Source organism: Cherax quadricarinatus, chromosome 79 (assembly GCF_038502225.1).
Source record: "Cherax quadricarinatus isolate ZL_2023a chromosome 79, ASM3850222v1, whole genome shotgun sequence".
NCBI lineage: Eukaryota > Metazoa > Arthropoda > Malacostraca > Decapoda > Parastacidae > Cherax > Cherax quadricarinatus.
The window spans coordinates 570,015-585,565 of NC_091370.1; positions in this window are offsets into that span (position 1 = coordinate 570,015).

Genomic DNA, 15,551 nt, shown 5'->3' on the forward strand with positions numbered 1-15,551 from the left:
CTACCACCACTATCATTCACCACCGCCACTACCACCCACCACCTCCACTACCACCCACCACCTACACTACCACGCACCACCTCCATTACCCTCAACCACCTACACTACCACCCACCACCTCCATTACCACCCACCACCACTACTACCACCCACCACCTACACGACCACCCACCACCTACACTACCACCCACCACCTACACTACCACCCACCACCTACACTACCACCCACCACCTACACTACCACCCACCACCTACACTACCACCCACCACCTACACGACCACCCACCACCTACACTACCACCCACCACCTACACTACCACCCACCACCTACACTACCACCCACCACCTACACTACCACCCACCACCTACACTACCACCCACCACCTACACTACCACCCACCACCTACACTACCACCCACCACCTACACTATCACCCACCACCTCCACTACCACCCACCACCTACACGACCACCCACCACCTACACTACCACCCACCACCTACACTACCACCCACCACCTACACTACCACCCACCACCTACACTACCACCCACCACCTCCACTACCACCCACCACCACCAACCACCTCCACTACCACCCACCACCACCACTACCACCACTATCATTCACCACCATCACTACCACCCACCACCTACACTACCACCCACCACCTACACTACCACCCACCACCTACACTATCACCCACCACCTACACTACCACCCACCACCTACACGACCACCCACCACCTACACTACCACCCACCACCTACACTACCACCCACCACCTACACTACCACCCACCACCTACACTACCACCCACCACCTCCACTACCACCCACCACCTACACTACCACGCACCACCTCCATTACCCTCAACCACCTACACTACCACCCACCACCTCCATTACCACCCACCACCACTACTACCACCCACCACCTACACGACCACCCACCACCTACACTACCACCCACCACCTACACTACCACCCACCACCTACACTACCACCCACCACCTACACTACCACCCACCACCACTACTACCACCCACCACCTCCACTACCAACCACCACCACCACCACTACCACCCAACACCTCCACTACCGCCCACCACCTCCGCTACCATCCACCACCTACACTACCACCCACCACCGCCACTACCACCCACCACCTCCACTACCACCCACCACCTACACTACCACGCACCACCTCCATTACCCTCAACCACCTACACTACCACCCACCACCTCCATTACCACCCACCACCACTACTACCACCCACCACCTACACGACCACCCACCACCTACACTACCACCCACCACCTACACTACCACCCACCACCTACACTACCACCCACCACCTACACGACCACCCACCACCTACACTACCACCCACCCCCTACACTACCACCCACCACCTACACTACCACCCACCACCTATACTACCACCCACCACCTACACTATCACCCACCACCTCCACTACCACCCACCACCACCACTACCACCACTATCATTCACCACCGCCACTACCACCCACCACCTCCACTACCACCCACCACCTCCACTACCACCCACCACCTCCACTACCACACACCACCTCCATTACCACCCACCACCACCAACCACCTCCACTACCACCCACCACCACCACTACCACCACTATCATTCACCACCATCACTACCACCCACCACCTACACTACCACCCACCACCTACACTACCACCCACCACCTACACTACCACCCACCACCTACACTATCACCCACCACCTCCACTACCACCCACCACCACCACTACCACCACTATCATTCACCACCGCCACTACCACCCACCACCTCCACTACCACCCACCACCTCCACTACCACCCACCACCTCCACTACCACACACCACCTCCATTACCACCCACCACCACCAACCACCTCCACTACCACCCACCACCACCACTACCACCACTATCATTCACCACCATCACTACCACCCACCACCTCCACTAACACCCACCACCTCCACTACCACCCACCACCTCCACTACCACACACCACCTCCATTACCACCCACCACCACCAACCACCTCCACTACCACCCACCACCTCCACTACCACCCACCTCCTCCACTACCACCCACCACTTCCACTACCACACACCACCTCCATTACCCTCAACAACCTACACTACCACCCACCACCTCCATTACCACCCACCACCACTACTACCACCCACTGACTACACTACCACCCACCACCTACACTACCACCCACCACCTACACTATCACCCACCACCTCCACTACCACCCACCACCACCACTACCACCACTATCATTCACCACCGCCACTACCACCCACCACCTCCACTACCACCCACCACCTCCACTACCACCCACCACCTTCATTACCCTAAACCACCTACACAACCACCCACCACCTCCATAACCACCCACCACTACCACTACCATCCACTGCCTACACTACACCCACCACCTACACTACCACCCACCACCTTCACTACCACCCACCACCTCCACTACCACCCACCACCTCCACTACCACACACCACCTCCATTACCCTCAACCACCTACACTACCACCCACCACCTCCATTACCACCCACCACCACTACTACCACCCACTGACTACACTACCACCCACCACCTACACTACCACCCACCACCTACACTATCACCCACCACCTCCACTACCACCCACCACCACCACTACCACCAATATCATTCACCACCGCCACTACCACCCACCACCTCCACTACCACCCACCACCTCCACTACCACCCACCACCTTCATTACCCTTAACCACCTACACAACCACCCACCACCTCCATAACCACCCACCACTACCACTACCATCCACTGCCTACACTACACCCACCACCTACACTACCACCCACCACCTACACTACCACCCACCACCTCCACTACCACCCACCACCTCCACTACCACCCACCTTCACCAATACCACCCACCACAACCACTATCCCCCACCACTTCCACTGCCACCCACCACCTACACTACCACCCACCACCTCCAATACCACCCACCACTTCCACTCCCACCCATCACTTCCACTACCACCCACCACTTCCACTACCACCCACCACCTCCACGACCACCCACCACCTGCACTACCACCCACCACCTACAATACCATCCCCCACTACCACCACCTCTGGTACCACCCACCACCTACACTACCACCCACCACCTACACTACCACCCACCACCTACACTACCACCCACCACCACTACTACCACCCACCACCTCCACTACCAACCACCACCACCACCACTACCACCCAACACCTCCACTACCGCCCACCACCTCCGCTACCATCCACCACCTACACTACCACCCACCACCTCCACTACCACCCACCACCTCCACTACCACCCACCACCACCACCACTACCACCCAACACCTCCACTACCGCCCATCACCTCCACTACCACCCACCACCTACACTACCACTCACGACCTACACTACCACCCACCACCTACACTACCATCCACCACCACCACTACCACCCAACACCTCCACTACTGCCCATCATCTCCGCTACCACCCATCACCTCCACTACCACCCACCACCTACACTACCACCAGCACATACACTACCACCCAGTTAGTTTAATATGTTTATTATGCACCCCATACCCATCCTGTGGGCGGTAGTCAGAAGATTACAGAGGTACATAATTGGTCCAGGGACTGGACTCCAAAGTTTTGATAGCTGAGCAAGTTACAGAGGTAATGAACTCACAATTTACAAAGGTAATGAACTCACAATTTACAAAGGTAATGAACTCACAATTTACAAAGGTAATGAACTCCAGGTAGGTCTGGTCACAATCATGACAAGTTACAAAGGTATTTACAGATTACAGAGGTACACAATGGGTCCAGGGACCGGGCTCCAAAGTTTTGATAGCTGAACTAGGTACAAAGGTAATGAACTCACAAGTTACAAAGGTAATGAATCCTGTAAGAATGGTTACTTACGTTTATACATGGCTACAATCATGAACAAATTCCAGAGTAATGAGCAATTCACACTTCCACACCCGGTCACAACTGTAATGAGTTATTGGTGCAAATATTGATTGTTGAGTCACACACACAGACACACACACACACACACACACACACACACACACACACACACACACACACACACACACACACACACACACACACACACACACACACACACACATACTTTAATTTAATATCTTTATTATGCACCCCATACCCATCCTGTGGGCGGTAGTCACACCATACCCATCCTGTGGGCGGTAGTCAAAAGATTACAAAGGTACATAATGGGTCCAGGGACTGGACCCCAAAGTTATGATAGCTGAACTAGTTACAAAGGTAATGAACTCCAGGTAGATCTGATCACAATCATGGCAAGTTACAGAGGTAATGAATCAGTCTCACTTTTATACATGGTTACAGTCATGAACAAATTACAAAGTAATGAACCACTGATACGTCCACACCTGGTCACAATTGTAATGAGTTATAAATACAAATATTAAGTGGGTCATACACCCACACTAGCGCGAGCGCACACACATACACACACGAGGGCGCACGCACGGACATGTGCACACGAGCGTACAAATATATGCATACACACAAGCACACACACACACACACACACACCCACACACACACCCACACCCACACACCAACACCTACACACACACCCTCACACACACACACACACACACACACAGAGTTGTAAGGCAGTGGAATAGCCTAGAAAATGACGTAGTGGAGGCAGGAACCATACACAGTTTTAAGACGAGGTTTGATAAAGCTCATGGAGCGGGGAGAGAGAGGGCCTAGTAGCAACCGGTGAAGAGGCGGGGCCAGGAGCTAGGACTCGACCCCTGCAACCACAAATAGGTGAGTACAAATAGGTGAGTACCCACACACACACTCACACACACACACACACACACACACATACACATCCACATACATACCCACACACCAACACCCACACACATACCCTCACACACACCCACACCCACACACACACACCCTCACACACACACACACACACACACACACACACACACACACACACACACACACACACACACACACACACACACACACACACACACACACAAAACCATTTGTCTCCATTCACTCCTATTAAATACGCTCACGCATGCGTGCTGGAAGTACAGGCCCCTCGCACACAGGACCTCCTTTACCCTCTCCCTCCAACGCTTCCTGGGCCGACCCCTACCCTACCTTCCCTGTTTTGTTCCATTATCTCTACATGTCCGAGCCACCTCAACAACCCCTCCTAATTTCCAAACTACGGATTGTCTGCATTATGTTCACACCACACATTGCCCTCAGACATGACATCTCCACTGCCTCCAGCCTCATCTTCGTTGCAATATTCATCACCTATGCTTCACACCCATACAAAAGTGTTGGTACAACTATACTCTCATACATTCCCCTCTTTGCTTCCACAGACTCCTAGGTGCACCACTCACACTTTTCCCCTCACCAACTCTATGATTTACCTCATCCTTCATAGACCCATCTGCTGACGCGTCCACTCATAAACGTGTGAATGCATTCACCTCCTCCATACTCTCTCCCTCTAATGTGATATCCTATCTTTTTGTTATCCTCACCACCTTACTCTTTCCTATATTCAATTTTGGTTTTCTTCTTTTACATACCCTGCCAGATTTGTCCACCAACTTCTGCAACTTCTCTTCGGAATCTCCCAAAAGCACGGTGTCGTCAGCAGGGAGTAGCTGTGACAACTCCCACTTTGTGTTTGATTCTTTATCTTTTAGCTCCTCCTTAACACCTCTTGCCAAGACCCTTGCATTCACTTCTCTTACAACCCCATCTATAGATATATTGAACAATCACGGTGACATCACACATCCTAGTCTAGGGCCTAGTTTTACTGGGAAACAATCTCCCTCTCTCCTACATACTCTAGCCTGAGCCTCACTATCCTCATAAAAACTCTTGACTGCTTTCAGTAACTTACCTCCTATACCATACACCTGCAATATCTGCAACATTGCCCCCCTGTCCACCCTGTCATGTGCCTTTTCCAAGTCCATAAATGCCACGGAAACCTCTTTACCCTTGTCTAAATACTGTTCACCTGTGTTTCACTGTGAACACTTGGTCTACACACCCCCTACCTTTGCTAAAGCCTCCTTGTTCATCTGCTGTTCTACTTTCTGTTTTACTCTTAATTTTTTTAATAATAACTTACTCCCATATAATTTTTGCACTCTTATCCCCTTTGCCTTTATACAAAGGAACTATGCATGCTCTCTGCCAGTCCCTAGGTACCTTGCCCTCTTCCATACATTTATTAAATAATTGCACCAACCACTCCAAAACTATATCCCCACCTGCTTTTAACATTTCTATCTTTATCCCATCAATCCCGGCTGCCTTGCCCCCTTTCATTTTACCTGCTGCCTCACGAGCTTCCCCCACGCTCGCAGCTGGCTCTTCCTCACTCCTACAGGATGTTATTATTCCTTGCCCAAGCTCCTGGCGGGGCCACGAGCTAGGACTCGACCCCCGCAACCTCAGCTAGGTGAGTACATCTAGGTGAGTACACACACACACACACACACACACACACACACACACAACACACAACACACACACACACACACACACACACACACACACACACACACACACACACACACCTACACACCTACACACACCTAGGACAAAATGGTAACTAACACACACACACATACACACACACACACACACACACACACACACACACACACACACACACACACACACACACACACACACACACACACACACACACACACATACACACCTACAACAGGCCTAGTGTCTAATCGACATGTGCCTAGGACAAAATGGTAACTAACTAACTAACACACAACAGGCCTAGTGTCTAATCGACATGTGCCTAGGACAAAATGGTAACTAACACACACACACACAGAATGGTCTGTAATATACCACTGTGGATAAAATATTTTGCCATTTCTTGAACATTTCTGAGTGAGTTGTCTCTAAATTCATTAATTTTATCGCACTCCAGTACATAATGACGCAGGGTGTGACAATAATCCATCTGGCAAAGTTTACATTTCGTTTGGTCTACATCTGGTGGTGGTGATTTAACCTGCCATAGATACTTGTAACCCAGCCGGAGCCGGGCAGTAGTGACATCCAAGAGTCTGCTTATCTTGTTGGATGCACCATAGACATGTGGCTCCTCCTGCATGATGGAATGATGATAGATGGACTGACTTGTGTCAATCTCCCTAAGTCTTAAGTCAATAAAGTTCATTTGAAGTTCTTTTCGTATTATTGTTCTCAAACTGCTAACTGACAACCCAAGACTGTAATCTACCCCCTCTTTGAAAGCATACTGCTTAACCAATTTATCAGTTCTATCATGCATCTGAAGACCAATGTGAGATGGAATCCACAGCATGTGCACTCTGACTCCACTGTCCACAATCCTACCATACCTATGTCTGGCTTCTGACACAAGCATGCCACAATTTATACTTAATGAGTTGAGAGCATTTATGGGTGACAGAGAATCAGTTCCAATTAAAGTGTCAACCTTAGATACATGGACACATTTGAGTGCAAGGAGTATGGCAAACAGTTCTGTTTGAAGGGTAGAGGCCCAGTTATTGATGCGTGCTCCAATTTCTTTATGAGAGCCATCACTCTGTATGACAACAGCAGCACTACCAGCTGCACCAGTGTATGACAACAGCAGCACTACCAGCTGCACCAGTGTATGACAACAGCAGCACTACCAGCTGCACCAGTGGACCCCTCAAGGAAGGTTCCTTGATGTTGGTGAGGGGCTCTTGATTTAGGGAATTGGATCTGTGCTCCAGTTCCCCGAATTAAGCCTGAATGCCTTCCACATCCCCCCCCAGGCGCTGTATAATCCTCCGGGTTTAGCGCTTCCCCCTTGATTATAATAATAATAATGCACCAGTGGACTGGTGAACAGAACCATCGACGTAAATAATTTGTGAAAGAGTGTTCTGCGTGACTAAGTTATCAATACAGCTTAAGGCATCATGTTTGGCTTCAAGACGAAGCTTTGGTTGTGATTTAAGAAGAGTTTTGGTGGGAAATGGAGGAATGGTAGTTTGGAATGGGGTAATATCCCATGGAGCAGGGAAGTGTCTCTGTTGCCTAACTTGATATAGATCATGTAGCTGGTTCATGCGGAGGTCGGTTCCAGTTTTTTCGATCCATCTGGAAGGATGTTCACCAGTGCTGAGGAAAGTTTGGAGGGCTTCTGTGCAGGGGTTTGAATGGGCTAACCTAAGCATATTGACCCCAATAAGGATATTTCTTTCAGTAACACGATCTCTAATGCTTGGAATATTAAGTTCTTTCCGCATATTTAAAATTTTGGCAGTACGAGGGCATCCTAGGATGATCCTCAATGCTTCGTTTTGTAGTTTTTCCAGCCCTCCAAGCTTCCAGTCAGACACGAGTGCAAGTAGTGGCGCCGCATAATCATCCAATGATCTAATATAAGCAAGATACATCATTTTCACAATTTTAACATTAGCACCATACCTGGGATGAAAACCTGCCACAACTCTAAGTGCTCTCAGCCTTTCTTTGAATTGGCGACAAAGTCTCGATACAACAGGTCCAAGTAGTGGAACCTCAAAGCCTAGATACCTGTATCTGCTTATATATTCTAGAAGAGACCCATCATGCAACTGGATCTGACGAACTGTGCCTCTCTGCCGAGGAGGACGCCTGTTGAGTATCTTTGTTTTATCCCCTTAGATTATTAACCCCAGGTCCTGACACGAGGCTAGTACATGATTAAGAATGTTTTGGGTGTTGGAGAATCCGGTGGTGTGAATCATTATGTCATCAGCAAAACTAACCATATAATGATGGGGCTGGCTAGGCATGGCATTAAGTAAGGCATTAAACAAAATATTGAAAAGGGTGGGACTAAGCACACCTCCCTGTGGGGTTCCTAATTCAAAGATCCGTAGTTTATCTTCATCAGAGTACAAAACAAATTCTGGCCACAAAATAGAGCAAAACACCAACGTCAAAGACCTGGGAGTGATCATGTCGGAGGATCTCACCTTCAATGACCATAACACTGTATCAATCGCATCTGCTAGAAAAATGACAGGATGGATAATGAGAACCTTCAAAACTAGGGAGGCCAAGCCCATGATGACACTCTTCAGGTCACTTGTTCTATCTAGGCTGGAATATTGCTGCACACTAACAGCACCTTTCAAGGCAGGTGAAATTGCCGACCTAGAAAATGTACAGAGAACTTTCACGGCGCGCATAACGGAGATAAAACACCTCAATTATTGGGAGCGCTTGAGGTTCCTAAACCTGTATTCCCTGGAACGCAGGAGGGAGAGATACATGATTATATACACCTGGAAAATCCTAGAGGGACTAGTACCGAACTTGCACACGAAAATCACCCACTACGAAAGCAAAAGACTTGGCAGACGATGCACCATCCCCCCAATGAAAAGCAGGGGTGTCACTAGCACGTTAAGAGACCATACAATAAGTGTCAGGGGCCCGAGACTGTTCAACTGCCTCCCAGCACACATAAGGGGGATTACCAACAGACCCCTGGCAGTCTTCAAGCTGGCACTGGACAAGCACCTAAAGTCAGTTCCGGATCAGCCGGGCTGTGGCTCGTATGTTGGTTTGCGTGCAGCCAGCAGCAACAGCCTGGTTGATCAGGCTCTGATCCACCAGGAGGCCTGGTCTCAGACCGGGCCGCGGGGGCGTTGACCCCCGGAACTCTCTCCAGGTAAACTCCAGGTAAACATTTCTATGTCCCTGGAACAACACAGACGACTTTCTGTTGGACAGGTAACCTTTAATCCAGCGGAGAAGCCATCCTCCAACATCCATTCTTGCAAGTTCACTAATGATTACATGTCGGTTGGCTACATCAAAAGCGGATTTAAGGTCAAGGAAGGTAGTGTATGAGCTGTCAGTGTGCAGAGTGAGAAAGGTGGTAATGCAATGATGCACGCTCCTTCCATGCATGAAGCCATACAACCGGGGAGACAAGAATTCCTTAATTCTGTGCATAAGACGATTAAGAATCATCCTTTCGAATGTTTTTACACAAGCAGCTAGTAAGGGATATTGGGCGAAATGAGTTTTGTTGATTGGGCTTCGGAATGGGAATAATGAGGCTATTGGTCCATGATTTAGGGAGGTCCCCAGTGACATAACTCATGTTATATAATTCAAGTAAAGGATTACCTGGTACTCGACACAGCAATCTGAGTATGTTGTAAGTAATACCATCCTCACCAGACGACGTGGAGTTGCCCTTAGTTAGTGCTGCATCAAGTTCATAATTAGTGAAAGGAATGTTGCAGTCATCTGCCTTGCTGAGCATAAAGCAAACAAGTCTCTCCCTTGTATCATATTTGTCCATTAATTTCTCCTGTGTGGTACTGGGAAGACTGTCATAGCTAGATGTAGCAGCCCAAGCACTAACTCATTCGCCCTATGCAAGGGATGAGGGTGCGCGATCTGCCCAGTTCTGTAACCCTTAATTCTATTTATGTCCCTCCATGCCCGGCTAAGTGGGGTGTGAGCATTGAGACCGTTGACAAATTTTTCCCAGTCAGTTTGCCGCAGCTCTGTCATACGCTCTCTGGCAGCAGCAAGGGCAGTTTGGAGAAGGCTCAGCATTTCAGGGGTACGAGCCACCCACCACCTACACTACCGCCCACCACCTCCATTACCTTCGACCACCACCACTACCGCCCACCAACTCCATTACCACCCACCACTCTCCACTACCACCAACGCCTCCATTAACTCAACCACTCCTTCCTAATCCCTCGATTATGTTTGTCGAGATAAGCGAAACATATTGAATCACCTGATTTGTCTGTCTACATCTTATTGACATGTATAAAGTGAGTATCTAGGGTGAGTATGGAAGGTGAATGTCTGATGTATTAAGGTGAGTATATAAGGCGAGTGCCCATTCGACTACACGAGGGTCGTTAAGGCTGTGTATAACCTGCTTACAATCCTCAGGAATACTTTTGGTCCCAAAATTACGATGAAAGTATATTTCCATTTTATGTACACTGAGAAATATACGCATCTCAGTGTATATACCCTTGTTTTTATAGCTGTATTGCATCGTTACTCGTCTTAGTGGTTCATCACTTTCTAGTTACGAATCAAGATATATATGAACCTCTCGAGATATAGACGGAGGCTGACATATTTGCCTTTTATATAGGAAAGATAAGATAAGATTTAGTTTGGATTTTTAACCCCGATGGGTTAGCCACCCAGGATAACCCAAGAAAGTCAGTGCGTCATCGAGGACTAACTTATTTTCATTGGGGTCCTCAATCTTGTCCCCCAGGATGCGACCCACACCAGTCGACTAACACCCAGGTACCTATTTGCTGCTTGGTGAACAGGACAACAGGTGTAAGGAAACGTGTCGAAATGTTTCCACCCGCCGGGAATCGAACCCGGGCTCTCTGTGTGTGAAGCGGGAGCTTTAGCCACCAGGCCACCGGGCCACGCGAAATGACCTGCAGGATGGTATAACAATACCTAGTTATAGTTATTGGTGTTAATGTATGCTACAATTTTGTCACTTCGTTAGGTTACCTTACCTTAGGCTCTATAAACCACAGTACCTGGAGTCTTGACACGGTGTAAGCCGATCAGGGGCCCTATAAACCACAACAACTGGAGTCTTGACATGGTGTAAGCCGGTCAGGGGCCCTATAAACCACAACAACTGGAGTCTTGACACGGTGTAAGCTGGTCAGGGGCCCTATAAACCACAACAACTGGAGTCTTGACACGGTGTAAGCCGATCAGGGGCCCTATAAACCACAACAACTGGAGTCTTGACACGGTGTAAGCCGGTCAGGGGCCCTATAAACCACAACTGCTAAAGCATCGATACGATGTAAGCCTTTGGAAATTTATTTGGTCCCTAAAGTTCCACAGGACAAATACGACGTACGAAGGGGTCCCAGCATAGCCGTAATGGGACGGCTGAGCTGTGTGGCCCTTATAACTCACCCAAACAAAAAGCGTTCTCCCCGAACATAAACACATTTCTCTCCCCGGGTTGGCGATTGATGGTAGGCACTTATTTATTTATAGATTTACCCTTCAGGGAAGGAGTAGGTAGTTTTACTGTTAGTACACTAATATTAGGTTTACTAAGGCAACTGTAGATAGTAATAATGTAGACCTAAGACCTTAACATAGGTAGTAATAGGCCGAGAATGTAGGCAAACACTAGGATAAGTTAGCTAGGGAGAACTGGCAGCCCTAGTTTGAACGAAGAGACGAGGGTCTGGAAGAGAACCCAGCTCGTTCTTCTTAAGACAGACACCAACTGGACAAGACGTGCCGTGATCAGCAGACGGCGCCCCCCACGTGTCTTCATATTTGAGACCTGGGGAAATCTGGTAAAGGCACCTCGATGTACCGTAGATGACCTCCTCCATCAGGCCCATACAGTAAGACAAGACCTCCACTATTTCTCGTAGATTTCTGGCCAGTGTCTGGGGAGATTGTGAGTTGAGTTTTATCTGTGGGTCCGGTGTGCAACAGGCAGAGCATGCCCAGTAAGTACCAGTGTCTCAAGGCAGTCTGGAAGCTAGTGTCCGTGTCTGCATAGTTATACTAGGGGATACATACCCTCTTGGATATAGGAATTTCTGAGGTGCAGGCAGGACACTAATAACGATTGAATATTGCAGGAATTAAGGCTCCCGGTTGCACGTGGTTTCTGAGGGAAAGTCCAGAGGGGCTAAGGCTAAGCTTAGGGAAGTTGAAGATCAGGATATATGCTGCAACACCAAGTAAGTTAGTCCTTTATACGTGCATGCAGGCGAGTTTCTTGCAACATCAATCATTTGTGAAAATCTGTCCTATAAGCCACTTGTGAGGCTGAGGTACCCACCTCAGAGCTCGGTGTCAACAGAGTTTGCCAGGGTAGGTGACTCACTTGGAGGCAGTCCACACAAATTTTCACAAAGCCGTTGTAGCCCTACACTTGCTGATTTTATGATGATATATAGTACTTTCTCAAAGTGTTGTATCTGTAACAATTAGATAGTTAATTATCTGTATCCATATACCATGAAGGAAAATTATAACTTGATATATGACACAATTAAGTGGTGTGGAAAACATCCTTATGTGGTAAATGTCATTTCATTTTTATCAGCATAAGTGTGATCTTGATAACATGGATCAAGTTCTTTATTCCATTGTATTACACGTCACTCACACGATAATCTGCCGCTCCACTGATAAGAATGTGAATGAATTTTATCTTTGAAATCTAATAAAAATATAGCTAGAGAAAACATTACAGTATGTTAGAAGAGGTGAGGCAAGACATAAGGAGAGCAGGTCTCTCATACTTGCTAATTTCATTTAGTATTTAAAAGGTACATTATAGGTACATTATAGGTATGTGTGTGTGTGTGTGTGTGTGTGTGTGTGTGTGTATGTGTGTGTGTGTGTGTGTGTGTGTGTGTGTGTGTGTGTGTGTGTATGTGTGTGTACCTGGAGAGGGTTTCGGGGGTCAACGCCCCCGCGGCCCGGTCTGAGACCAGGCCTCGTGGTGAATCAGGGTCTGATCAACCAGGCTGTTACTGCTGGCCGCACGCAAACTGACGTATGAACCACAGCCCGGCTAGTCAGGTACTGGCTCTAGGTGGAAATAAATTATGTAAATTTTTTATAAATGTTTCCACTGACTTTAGGTGCCTGTCCAGTGCCTACCTGAAGACAGCCAGGGGCGGGCGAAATGATTTACAAACATTATCTCTCAGTCCAAAGCAGGATTCGACCCTGCACACTCTGCTTGTACTCACCTATTTGTACTTGCCTATTTGTGGTTGCAGGGGTCGATTCACAGCTTGAAGTTCCTGAACCTGTATTCCCTGGAACGCAGGCGAGAGAGATACATGATAATATACACTTGGAAAATCCTAGAGGGACTAGTACCGAACTTGCACACGAAAATCACTCACTACGAAAGCAAAAGACTTGGCAGACGATGCACCATCCCCCCAATGAAAAGCAGGGGTGTCACTAGCACGTTAAGAGACCATACAATAAGTGTCAGGGGCCCGAGACTGCTCAACTGCCTCCCAGCATACATCAGGGGGATTACCAACAGACCCCTGGCAGTCTTCAAGCTGGTAATGGACAGGCACCTAAATTCAGTTCCTGATCAGCCGAGCTGTGATTCATACGTTGGATTACGTTCAGCCAGCAGTAACAGCCTGGTTGATCAGGCCCTGATCCACCATGAGGCCTGGTCATAGACCGGGCCGTGGTGGCGTTGATCCCCCGAACTCTCTCCAGGTAAACTCCAGGTATACCCATCCTGCGTGTGATAGTCACCTCATACCCATCCTGTGTGTGGTAGTCACCTCGTACCCATCCTGTGTGTGGTAGTCACCTCGTACCCATCCTGTGTGTGGTGGTCACCTCGTACCCATCATGTGTGTGGTAGTCACCTCATACCCATCCTGTGTATGGTAGTCACTTCATACCCATCCTGTGTGTGGTAGTCACCTCGTACCCATCCTGTGTATGGTAGTCACCTCATACCCATCCTGTGTGTGGTAGTCACTTCATACCCATCCTGTGTGTGGTAGTCACCCCATACCCACCCTGTGTGTGGTAGTCACTTCATACCCATCCTGTGTGTGGTAGTCACCCCATACCCATCCTGTGTGTAGTAGTCATTCCATACCCATCCTGTGTGTGGTAGTCATTCCATACCCATCCTGTGTGTAGTAGTCATTCCATACCCATCCTGTGTGTAGTAGTCACCTCATACCCATCCTGTGTGTAGTAGTCACTTCATACCCATCCTGTGTGTGGTAGTCACCTCATACCCATCCTGTGTGTGGTAGTCACCTCATACCCATCCTGTGTGTGGTAGTCACCTCATACCCATCCTGTGTGTGGTAATCACCCCATACCCATCCTGTGTGTGGTAGTCACCCCATACCCATTCTGTGTGTGGTAGTCACCTCATACCCATCCTGTGTGTGGTAGTCACCTCATACCCATCCTGTGTGTGGTAGTCACCTCATACCCATTCTGTGTGTGGTAGTCACCTCATACCCATCCTGTGTGTGGTAGTCACCTCATACCCATCCTGTGTGTGGTAGTCACCTCATACCCATCCTGTGTGTGGTAGTCACCTCATACCCATCCTGTGTGTGGTAGTCACCCCATACCCATGCTGTGTGTGGTAGTCACCCCATACCCATTCTGTGTGTGGTAGTCACCTCATACCCATCCTGTGTGTTGTAGTCACCTCATACCCATCCTGTGTGTGGTAGTCACCTCATACCCATCCTGTGTGTGGTAGTCACCTCATACCCATCCTGTGTGTGGTAGTCACCTCATACCCATCCTGTGTGTGGTAGTCACCTCGTACCCATCCTGTGTGT